The following is a 10,563-nucleotide window of genomic DNA, read 5'->3' on the forward strand; positions in this document are numbered from 1 at the left end:
TGTGGGCCCAGCCTGCCCGGGAAACCTTCCTCTTCCTCGGGCCCGAGGCCCATGCAGGCGTTGGGTGTACTCTGAGACTAAGAGGGGCCCAAGTCGTGAATTTGACCACGGAATTGAGCCTGTGACCTTGAACCCATTCTCTCTGGGCTCTAAACATGGAGGTCACTAGCCTGGATGCAAGTGTTGACACCCAGCCTGTGTTGTGAACATGTGTGAGTGTGCTTATGCACACGTGTGCACGCACATACACACACACACAGAGACACACGTCAGAGAAATAAACTCCAAGAAGTCAGATAACTTGGCTGGAATTTGGGATCAGCTCTACCTTCTAGACTCCTGGCTGTGAGAAGCAGCAATGGTGGTGGTGGTAGAGATGGTGGTGGGAATGGTGTCGGTGGGGTGATGGTCATGGTAGAGACGGTGATAGGGGTTGTAGTGGCAGACACAGTGATGCTGGTAGTGGTGGTGTTGGAGATGGTGATAACCGTGGTGGAGACGGTGGTGATAGTACTCGAAAGACTACAATCCACATACCAACTACACCTGGCAGGCTGCCCTCAGCACCCCGCACCTCTGCTAGTTCCTCAGAAGACTTATCACCTTCCTTCTCCCCTTCGCATTACATTATGATTGTCTTCCTTTGCTGTCTGTCTCCCTCTGAGATGGAGTGATCTGGAAGCCCCTTCGCCTCTCCCTAGCTGACCCGTTGGAATAAAAGCACAAATCTAGAATTGCTCAAAAGAATCCACCTCAGCCAGCCCACCGGTAGCTCCGGAGAGACAGTTCTGACCACACTGCCTTGCATTTTCAGGGAAATGGTCGCACACGGTGCCATGTCTGCTCGTGCATAAATCGTGGGCCCCGTGGGCACTGCAAACCCATTCCTGTGCTTCTCTCGGCCCCTTTCTAGTTTGAGAGAGGGGAAGCCAAACGCAGTCTTTCCGTAGTTTCCTCAAGCTCAAGTTATAAAGACAATTAGATTGTGCCAGAGAGCACAAATATTGGAGAACTCAGCAGATACTGTCCACCGCTCTACTGCTGCTCGCAGTAGGAAGGGGGCAGAGAGAGGTGTACGCATGTGCTGTAGGACTCGATGTGCTACTGTCTGCTTGGGTCATTGCATAGTGTGTCCTTCACAATAAAAACTCCCTGAGCTGTGAGTCACAACTTTCAGGAATGTTGTTGAAATCTAGAGTCTGATTGATAGTGGTTCCCTCCCTCCCGGCCACTCCATGATTACAGGCATGCTTCCTTCCTTCCCTCTGTTCAGTTCCTTCCATCTGGAGTAGTTCTGTTTTCTGCCTGAAAACATGGATGACACATGCGTGCTCACTCCCATATCCACACGCCTATTCCTCACTGCCTTCCCTCCATGTTGGTAAGAATGTGGGACGTGGTCATTGATCATGCACAGGGTGGCAGGATTGCCAAGTGCTATTGGATATTGACCTCTGAAAGAATTTGCTATTGATCTTGCCTGAAGAAATAGACTCTGGGACTGAGGAGCCAATCTTTCTGAACAATAAAAACTCAATAAACCAAATGGTTGCTAAGTTGTGCATTTTTTTTTCCAGCACTTCCAAGGGTCCTTTTAGCACTCTGAGGGGATGGGATCAATGGGGTAACTTTACTCCAATAGCTTTGAAATAGACTTGGAGGAGAGGCCATCTGGGAGCAGGTAAGGAGAAGGGCCAGGCAGAGTATGAGGAGAGACACAGGCCTGGCGTGGGACAGGTAAGCGTCCGAGTCCTGTACTGATATCCTCACTCTGCCACCAATTCTAATTTGATTCATGGTTTGACCTCTAGAGTCTGAAAGCCTAGTAGTGTGTTGTAAGAATAAAATGAGGTGTGAGGTTAATTTAATCTCTCTCTCCCTCTCTCTCTTTCTCTCGATCCATCTCTTGCACTCCACACACACATACACACACACAACTTACTAAATGATATAAACGCAGGCTGTGTCATCTTCATTTACTCCTATAGACCTGGCACCTCCCTTGCCCACCCTGCTGTGACCTTGGGGATCTGACTTGAAGGTCAGCATCCTTGGGTTTTCTTGTCTTCTTCATGGTCTCACAGTACATACAGGCAACGAAACAGGAGATAAAGGGAAGGTAAAAGAGAGTCAGGACGATTGCCCAGCTCCTACAATTCCCACCACATTGTCTCCCTCCCAGAGGCTCTGGCTTCTGAAAGACACTCATCTGACTTCCGGGATGGAGCCTGGCCCAAGCCTCAGGAACCAGACTGTGTACGTGCGTCAAACCTCCCTGACGGGTGCTCAGCTTATACTATCACGCACACTCTCTATCGTGAGAATCCTTTGGAACTTGCCATTATTTCTTGACACAATTCTTTTCTAAAAAATTGATTTTTTAAAATTGAATCATCATGAGATACAGTTACAAAGCTTTCATGTTTGAGTTTCAGTCATACAATGAGTGAACCCCCATCCCTCCACCAGTGCACATTTCCCATCACCAATGTCCCCAGTATACCCCCCCTTTCCAATCCTTCCCCTGCCTCTATGGCAGATGATTCCCCCCCCCATACTGTCTCTCTACTTTTGGGCATTATGGTTTGCAATATAGATACTGAGAGGCTATCAAGTTTGGTCCTTTATCTACTTTCAGCACACATCTCCCATCCCGAATGATTCCTCCAACCATCATTGACTTAGTGATCCCTTCTCTGTCCCAGCTGCCTTCTCCCCCAGCTCATGAGGCAGGCTGCCAACCATGGAACAGTATTTCTAGCCCTTGTGTCTACCGTCCTTGGGTGTCAGTCTCATATTATGTTATTTTATATTCTACAAATGAGTGCAGTCCTTCTATGTCTGCTCCTCTCTTTCTGACTCATTTCACTTAGCATGATACTCTCCATGTCCATCCACTTATAAGCAAATTTCATGGTTTCACCTTTCCTAACAGCTGCATGGTATTCCATTGTGTAGATGTACCAAAGTTTCTTTAACCAGTTGTCTGTTCTCAGACACTCGATTTTTTTCCCAGATTCTGGCTATTGTGAACAGTGCTGCAATGAACATACGGGTGCAGATGTCATTTCTACTGTGCTTTTTTTGCACTTTTGGGATATATTCCCAGAAGTGTTATTGCAGGGTCATTTGGAAGCTCAATTTCTAGTTTTTGAAGGAATATCCATATTGTTTTCCAAAAAGATCGGACACAATTCTGACTGAATCAAAACACTATCATCAAGAATTCCACCTTGGAAGAATCTGCCAGAACCCCCTATTGTTTAATGAGGTCAAGTTCAAAGTTAGTTTCTTTTAAAATTAAAAAAAAAATTTAATGAATCACTGTGACATACAGTTACAGACTTACAAAGTTTTGTGCTTACATTTCAGTCATACAATGGTCGAGTACCCATCCCTCCACCAGTACCCATTCTCCACCACCAATGATCCCTGTATCCCTCCCCCCCACCCCCCACCCTGCCTCTGTGGCAGAGCATTCCCTTTTCCTCTCTCTCTCTCTCTCTCTCTCTCTCTCTCTCTCTCTCTCTCTCTCTCTCTCTCCTTTTGGGTGTTGTGGTTTGCAATAGAGGTATTGAGTGGGAAAGTTAGTTTTTTAATGGCCTATGAACAATGCCATTTAGAAGGTGAATGACATCACATGATTAAATGATTACTCTGACTGTGCCTGGCAATGAAGTCTATAAGGAACACTAGGAGCTTCTCACTGGACCTAGGGCCAGTGGGAGTTGTGGCACTGATGTTTCCCATCAGTTTCATATGCCCCCTACCTCAAGCAGATATGGAATGCCAGAGCATCCATCTCTGCCTTCTTCTCCTCTCACTCCGTTTATGTGTACACCCTTTCTCTTCCCCTGTGCAAGTCTGTCACCTTCCCAAGGTGACGGGGCACCTGGGAGCAACAGACCGTTTGACCTGGTCTAAGACAAAGTTCATAGACATGAAGACAAGCTATTAACTGGGAACCAATAGATGGGGGCCAATGACTGTCAAATTTATTTTGACAAATTTATTCAGGGCAAGTAGTGATTATATAGAGGCAAAAGCAGGCATGCGGTAAGGGGGGCAAAGGAGAAGATCAAAAGTTGCACGGCAACATACGTTTCAGGGGACACAAACCCAGCATCTCCAAGCTCTCTAAACAGAAACAAAACTTACTCTCCTTAGAGGTTTCCAAAGGCAACCATGAAGATCTTAAAGGCAGCCCACATCCCCAAGCCTAGTCAGAGGTGAATATTTTTTATTTTACTTTTTTTTGGCTTTTTGGGTCACCCCCAGTGATGCTCAGGGGTCTCTCCTGGCTCTGCACTCAGGAATCACTCCTGGCGGTGCTCAGGAGACCATAAGGGATGCTGGGGATTGAACCCAGATATGCTACATGCATGCAAGGCAAACGCCCTCCCCGCTGTGCTATCACTCTGGTCTCCAAAGGTGAATTATGATTACTAATAGTATAGATTATATACTATTCTCTGGGGGACTGGAGCTAGCACAGTGGGTAGGGCGTTTGCCTTGCCCATGGCCGACCTGGGTTTGAGTCCTTCGTCCCTCTCGGAGAGCCCGGCAAGCTACCAAGAGTATCCCACAACACAGTAGCTCCTGGCAAGCTCCCCGTGACATATTCAATATGCCAAAAACAGTAACAACAAGTTTCACAATGGAGACGTAACTGGTGCCCGCCCGAGCAAATCGATGAACAACAGGATGACAGTGCTACGACAGTGCTACCATGCTATTCTCTGGTGAGAGAGTTGCCATTCTCTGGGGAGTCCATTACCATTGTCTGGACTTAGTACCCCAAGCCGTTGCCTCTAGGAGCCTGGAGTGATCTCATAGTTTACTCAGTCCAGGTGGCCCTGTAGCTGCACCAGCAGGAACCCCTACTCAAAGTCTAAAGGTGGGCAGAAGAGGGTAGGCATGTTCTTACATGAAACGTGAGTACGGTGGAGTCACTGGAAAGTCTTCCAGCCTTGAAAGCCTTATGGTTCATCAGGCAGCTGACCTATCAGGTGAGGGACAGCAGCGGGTGACTCACTTGGATAACTGGAGGGACCGGCCAGGTGGAAGGATAGGAGTGGGAATAAGCCACAAAGGGCTCTGCAGCCCAATTTTAATTTAATGCCCAGCTAGCTTTAGTTTCCCCTCTCTCCTCCCTTTCAGATCAGAGATTAAGACTCTATTTTTATGGCGAATGGCAAGACTATTTGGAAACATAAATATAGCATAAAAACACTGAACAAAATCCATTCATAAATGTTTTTGAGAGGCCAGCATGCTAGTACAGCAGGTAGGGTGCTTGCCCTCACACAGCTCACCGGGGTTTAATCCCCAGCAATACAGTCCCTTGAGCATGGAGCCAGGTGTGACCCAAAATAAAATAAATATTTTAGATTTGGATTAAGGAAATGGAGTCAATATGATAGAAAAGCACACAATGGACATGGGTATGCTGAACCTATTCCTTTTTTACACTTACAAAGTTTTCATGTTTGAGTTTCAATCATCAAGTGATCAAATACTTATCCCTTCACCAGTGTACATTTTCCATCACCAATGTCCCCAATATCCCTCCCAACACCCCTACTTGATCTCCCACCTCTATAGCAGACAATTTCCTTCTTACTCTCTCTCTACTTTGGGGCATTATGGTTTGCAATACAGATACCGAGAGGCCATCATGCTGGGTCCTTTATCTGCTCTCAGCACACACATCTCCCATCCCGAATATGCTGGACCTATTCTATCCCATAAGTGGTACCAAGCACCCCACTCTCTTTTGGAGCCCCTGAGGACTCTTTCAGAGGACTAAATTGTATAACACAAGATGGACTTTCCTCAAAAAAACTAAAAATTGAGCTTCCATTTGACCCAGAAATACCACTTCTGGGAATATACCCTCGAGGGCCAAAAACACACAGCAGAAACGCCATCTGCACTTCTATATTCATTGCAGCTCAATTCACAATAGCCAGAATCTGGAAACAGATGATGACTGGATAAAGAAACTATGGCACATCTATCTGCACAATGTAATACCATGCAGCCATTAGGGAAAATGAAGCCTTGAAACTTGCTTATAAATGCATGGATGTTGAGAGTATAATGCTGAGTGAAATGAGTCAGAAGGAGAGGGACAGATAGAGAATAACTATATTCATTTGTGGGATATTAAAAATAGTATGAGACTAGTGTGGCATATTCAATATGCCAAAAACAGTAATAGCAAGTCTCACAATGAAGACATTACTGGTGCCCGCTCGAGCAAATCGATGAGCAATGGGATGACAGTGATTTACAGTGATTAGACTAATATCTAAGAGGAAAACAGGGGCCAGGAGGACTGGTAAATGGTTGGAAGCTTGCCACAAGTGGGTGGTGATGGTGGTGGCAGGGTGGGGGGTGTGGGCGAAGGCCGGTTAGGGTAGAGAAGAGACTGGTATGACAGTAATAGTAGGAATTGACCACTTTGGACAGGAACTGAGTGTTGAAAGTAGGTAAAGGGGATATATCTGATAACCTTTCAGTATCTATATTGCAAACACATTGTTCAAATGGAGAGAAAGAGAGAGAGAAAGAGAGAGAGAGAGAGAGAGAGAGAGAGAGAGAGAGAGAGAGAGAGAGAGAGAGAGGAAAAGTCTCTGCCATAGAAGCAGGCGGGAGGAAATTGGGGCCTTTGGGGGTAGAAAATATACACTGGTGAAGGGACAGGGGTTGGAACATTTTTTATGACTCAAACCTAATCATGTAATTAAAAAAATATATAACACAAAGAGAGAAATTAGAGAAGGAACCCAGAGTTCTGACTTCCGTCAATGGTCAAGAATCAGGGTCGCTGTCTTGTTTGCCAAGGGATCAAAAATCAGATGGACCGGACACGTGATGCTATTCAGAAATGATCGCTGGACTAGAGCTGTTACTGACTGGATTCCACTGGACGTCAAAAGACCGCGTGGCCGCCCACCAATGAGATGGTCAGACTTCTTCATCAAAACCCTGAATGAACGATTTGAGGCTCTTCCTGTTCCTGGAGCAAGCAGATATCTTGGGCTACACTAGCACGCAACAGGGACAAATGGAAACACTACTGGCGCCCACTTGAGCAAATCGAAGATCAACAGGATGACAATTGATGACAACACAAAGACCACACTTCAACTGTGATTCATGGCAGAGAGTACTTCTTGCCAGGTGTCTTGCTACCTTCAGGAAAGTTCCAGTCTCGTCATCCCTGAACCCTTTCTTTATCTCCAGTGGAGTGTGAGATGCCCCATTCCCCATCTTTTTTTTTTAAATTTTTCACAAATGGCAGAATTGTGAACCACTCCAGATGAGAGTCTTCTCCCACAAATTTGCCTAAGAATATATTTTATATTTTAACAATTCCCTCAAATTGTCTGCCACAGAGGCAAGGAGAGGGCTAAGAAAGGGGTACAGGTTACTGGGGACATTGGTGGTGGAAAGTGTGCACTGGTGGAGGGATGGGTGTTCCATCATTGTATGACTAAAACTCAAAAATGAAAACTTTGTAACTATATCTCATGGTGATTCAATTAAAAAAAGAAGAAAGAAAAAAACCAACAAAACAATTGCTCTCAGCACCACATATAGAGGATTATAGAGGAGTTAAATACGGGAGTTGGAAGGAATCTCAAAAGCAGCACTCTCATCACCCAGGCACCTCAACTTCCAGGAAATAGATACAAATTAGTTATAAAATTTGGACCAGAAATTATTTCATTTGATGTCCAATTTTGTACTTTTCCTCTGGCTTATAAATCTGATGGCTTGGAGGCTGGCCAATTCTGAGGTACCTGTGGTAAAACCCAAACTCTAAGGGAGAGAAGAGCATGGCTAATCATGGACAAATGAATAACCATAAGCTTATCTCCGCAGAAGCTTCTGGAAAGTGCCCGAATCTGGTAGCTCAACTCTTTTTGGAATTATAGTGAAACAAGTTTAGGGTGTTATTCACAAGTGTTGGTGCACATGAGAAGCTATTTCCTTCTCTATGTGGGAAGCAGGGTTGGCTGTTCTAAGAGGTGACACCTAGACCTGGGTCTTTTCATTCCTAGACCATGCTGGGTTCAGAGCCCTACATTATGACTGGACTCTTAGAATTGGAATAATTTGTTCATCCCGGCCCAGTGAACCCACGAGAATGGAAAATAGTACTTGAATCCTCATTCTGAACTTGGTTTGCGACGAGGGACCCAATGGCGGTCTCTCCTCCCCAAGGTTCCCCAGGAACTGGACCTGACCATCTAACATTATTTTTCTTTTAATTTTAGGCACCATGATTTGCAAGGCTGCTAAGGATAGGGTTTCGTTAGTGCATACAACGTCTCAACACCACGCCCTCCTCCAGATGCACCCCTACTAACCTAGCCCCACCAGACTCCCGCTACGGGAAGGTCAATTCTGTAGATCGGTCCTCAGGCTCTGGTGCCTTCGGATTTCTGTTGTTTCCTTTCTGTGATTTTCATATCCAAGACATGAGAGATCATTGTTTTTCTGTCCCTCTTCTGACTAAATTCAGTATGATACTCTCCAGGATCCATACACATAGCAGCAAATGGCATGATTTCAGTTTTTTCATTTTTATTCCATTGTATGTATTACCATAGTTTTTTCATCCAGTCATCTGTTCTTGAACACTTGGGTTGTTTCCAGATTTTGGCTACTGTGAATAGTGCTGCAGTGAACACAGAAGTATAAATGTCTTTGCTGTGTATATTTTCGCATCTATTTGACTTTACTTCTGCCCTTTCTGCAGAGGCATTTACTTATTTTTAATTTTTTAATTTTTTTAATTTTTTATTTTTAAGTCTTTATTTTATTGAATCACCGTGAAAAAAATTACAAAGCTTTCAGGTCTAAGTCTCAGTTACATACTGATTAAACCCCCATCTCTTCACCAGTGCACATGTTCCACCACCAAGAACCCCAATATACCCCCCTCCCACCCACTCCCCACCCAAGTAGCCAATGATCTTCACTTTATTCTCTCTATACTTTGAATACATTCAATATTTAAATAGAGAACTCACTATTATTGTTTGGAATTTCCCCCTAACAATCAGGCCTGCTGAAAAGGCATCATTTAATAATTTCTTTTCATTGCTGAGAGTGAAGACTCTGAGTTCAGTGGCCGCGCGGTTTTGGGTTTCTGATATTTTAGCTCAGTTCACAGTCTAGATGCATTTCTGCAAGAAGCCACTCTGGGTGCCAAAATGGGTTAGAAGACCTCTCGATCAAAGTCTTTAGAAACAGAGGGTCCATTTCTCATGCCGCAGCTCCAGATCTTATTTGGGCGGAAGGCGTGCCGGTAACGCCCGCCCCCCCCAAGACCACCTACAGGCTACATCACTAAAAAGTCCTACCTCTGCGTTTGGGGTCTTAGAGGGTGGCTCTCGTCAAGTGGATGCTGCCGCCGCCACCATTTTCCGCTCAGAAAAACAGGGCAGAGAGGGAAAGTCCCTCCCCAGGCGGCATGAGGTTGTAGCTCAGTTCACAATCTAGATGCATTTCTCTGCATAGACATTTAATCAGAAAAAAAATCACCAAAGAAAACAGCAAATATAGTATCTACACCATTTTGCTTTATTGAGACTTTCTCTGATTCATTTTACAGAGCAGCAAGCCACATACTTCCAGCATCGGTGGTGTTAGGTTTACTCAACAAGCTTCAGGGGCTTGCTTACCATGTGAGAATACAAGTACTACACAGTCTCGGCCCTGATGGGCAACTCTCCTACAGCCATGAGTGGTAGGAGGCACCATACTCAATGGCGATGGAGACCTCAAGACGGGGCACGTGGCCCAGTCTGGAATGGGGTCGGGCTATCATCTATTTCCTAGAGAAATAACCTCAAAGTATAAACTGGTGAAATTCATATGTGTTAAGAGATAATTGGAAGTGATGGTGAAGAAAGTGGTCCAGGCTGGGGACACTGAAGAGCCAAAGTCCATTCAGATTCCGGGGGTGGCCAAGTATGTACTGTTGTTAAGGTAGAAAGGACAAGGGCAGTAACACAATGAGAATGAGAAGGTAATACAAGATGGGTCATTCAAGGGCCTCCCAAGCTACGTGCAGAAGACTGAGCTTTATCCTAAAGGCAGTTGGGATCTTCTGAGGGATGTGACATAACCGTCATCAGGTCTGGGATAAAAACTTACACGCACCAGATAGCCATAATAATGATGTGATGATTACCAGGGTTAGTGGCAAGTGCTTTGAGTGGAAGAGAAATCTTTCCACTCAAACAGAAATCTGATTGAGGAGAAGAACTGAAACAAGAATAAGCAACACAGGGGCTGGGCAGATAGCACAACGGGTGGGGCTCTTGGGCATGTAGCCCACCCGGATTCAAAACCTGTGCCCCTCAAACACTACCAGGAGTGATTCCTGAGTGCAGAGCCAGGAGTAAGCTCTGAGCATTGCTAGGTGTTTTTTTGAAGGTGGCTCTTCCAAAAAATTAATAAGCAACACAGAGCCCCAGTTTATAATATTAGGTAGTTCTTTGAGTCGCTTTACCAGCGACTGTTCTAGGAGCTTCCCTGAGA

Source organism: Sorex araneus, chromosome 1, assembly GCF_027595985.1.
Source record: "Sorex araneus isolate mSorAra2 chromosome 1, mSorAra2.pri, whole genome shotgun sequence".
NCBI lineage: Eukaryota > Metazoa > Chordata > Mammalia > Eulipotyphla > Soricidae > Sorex > Sorex araneus.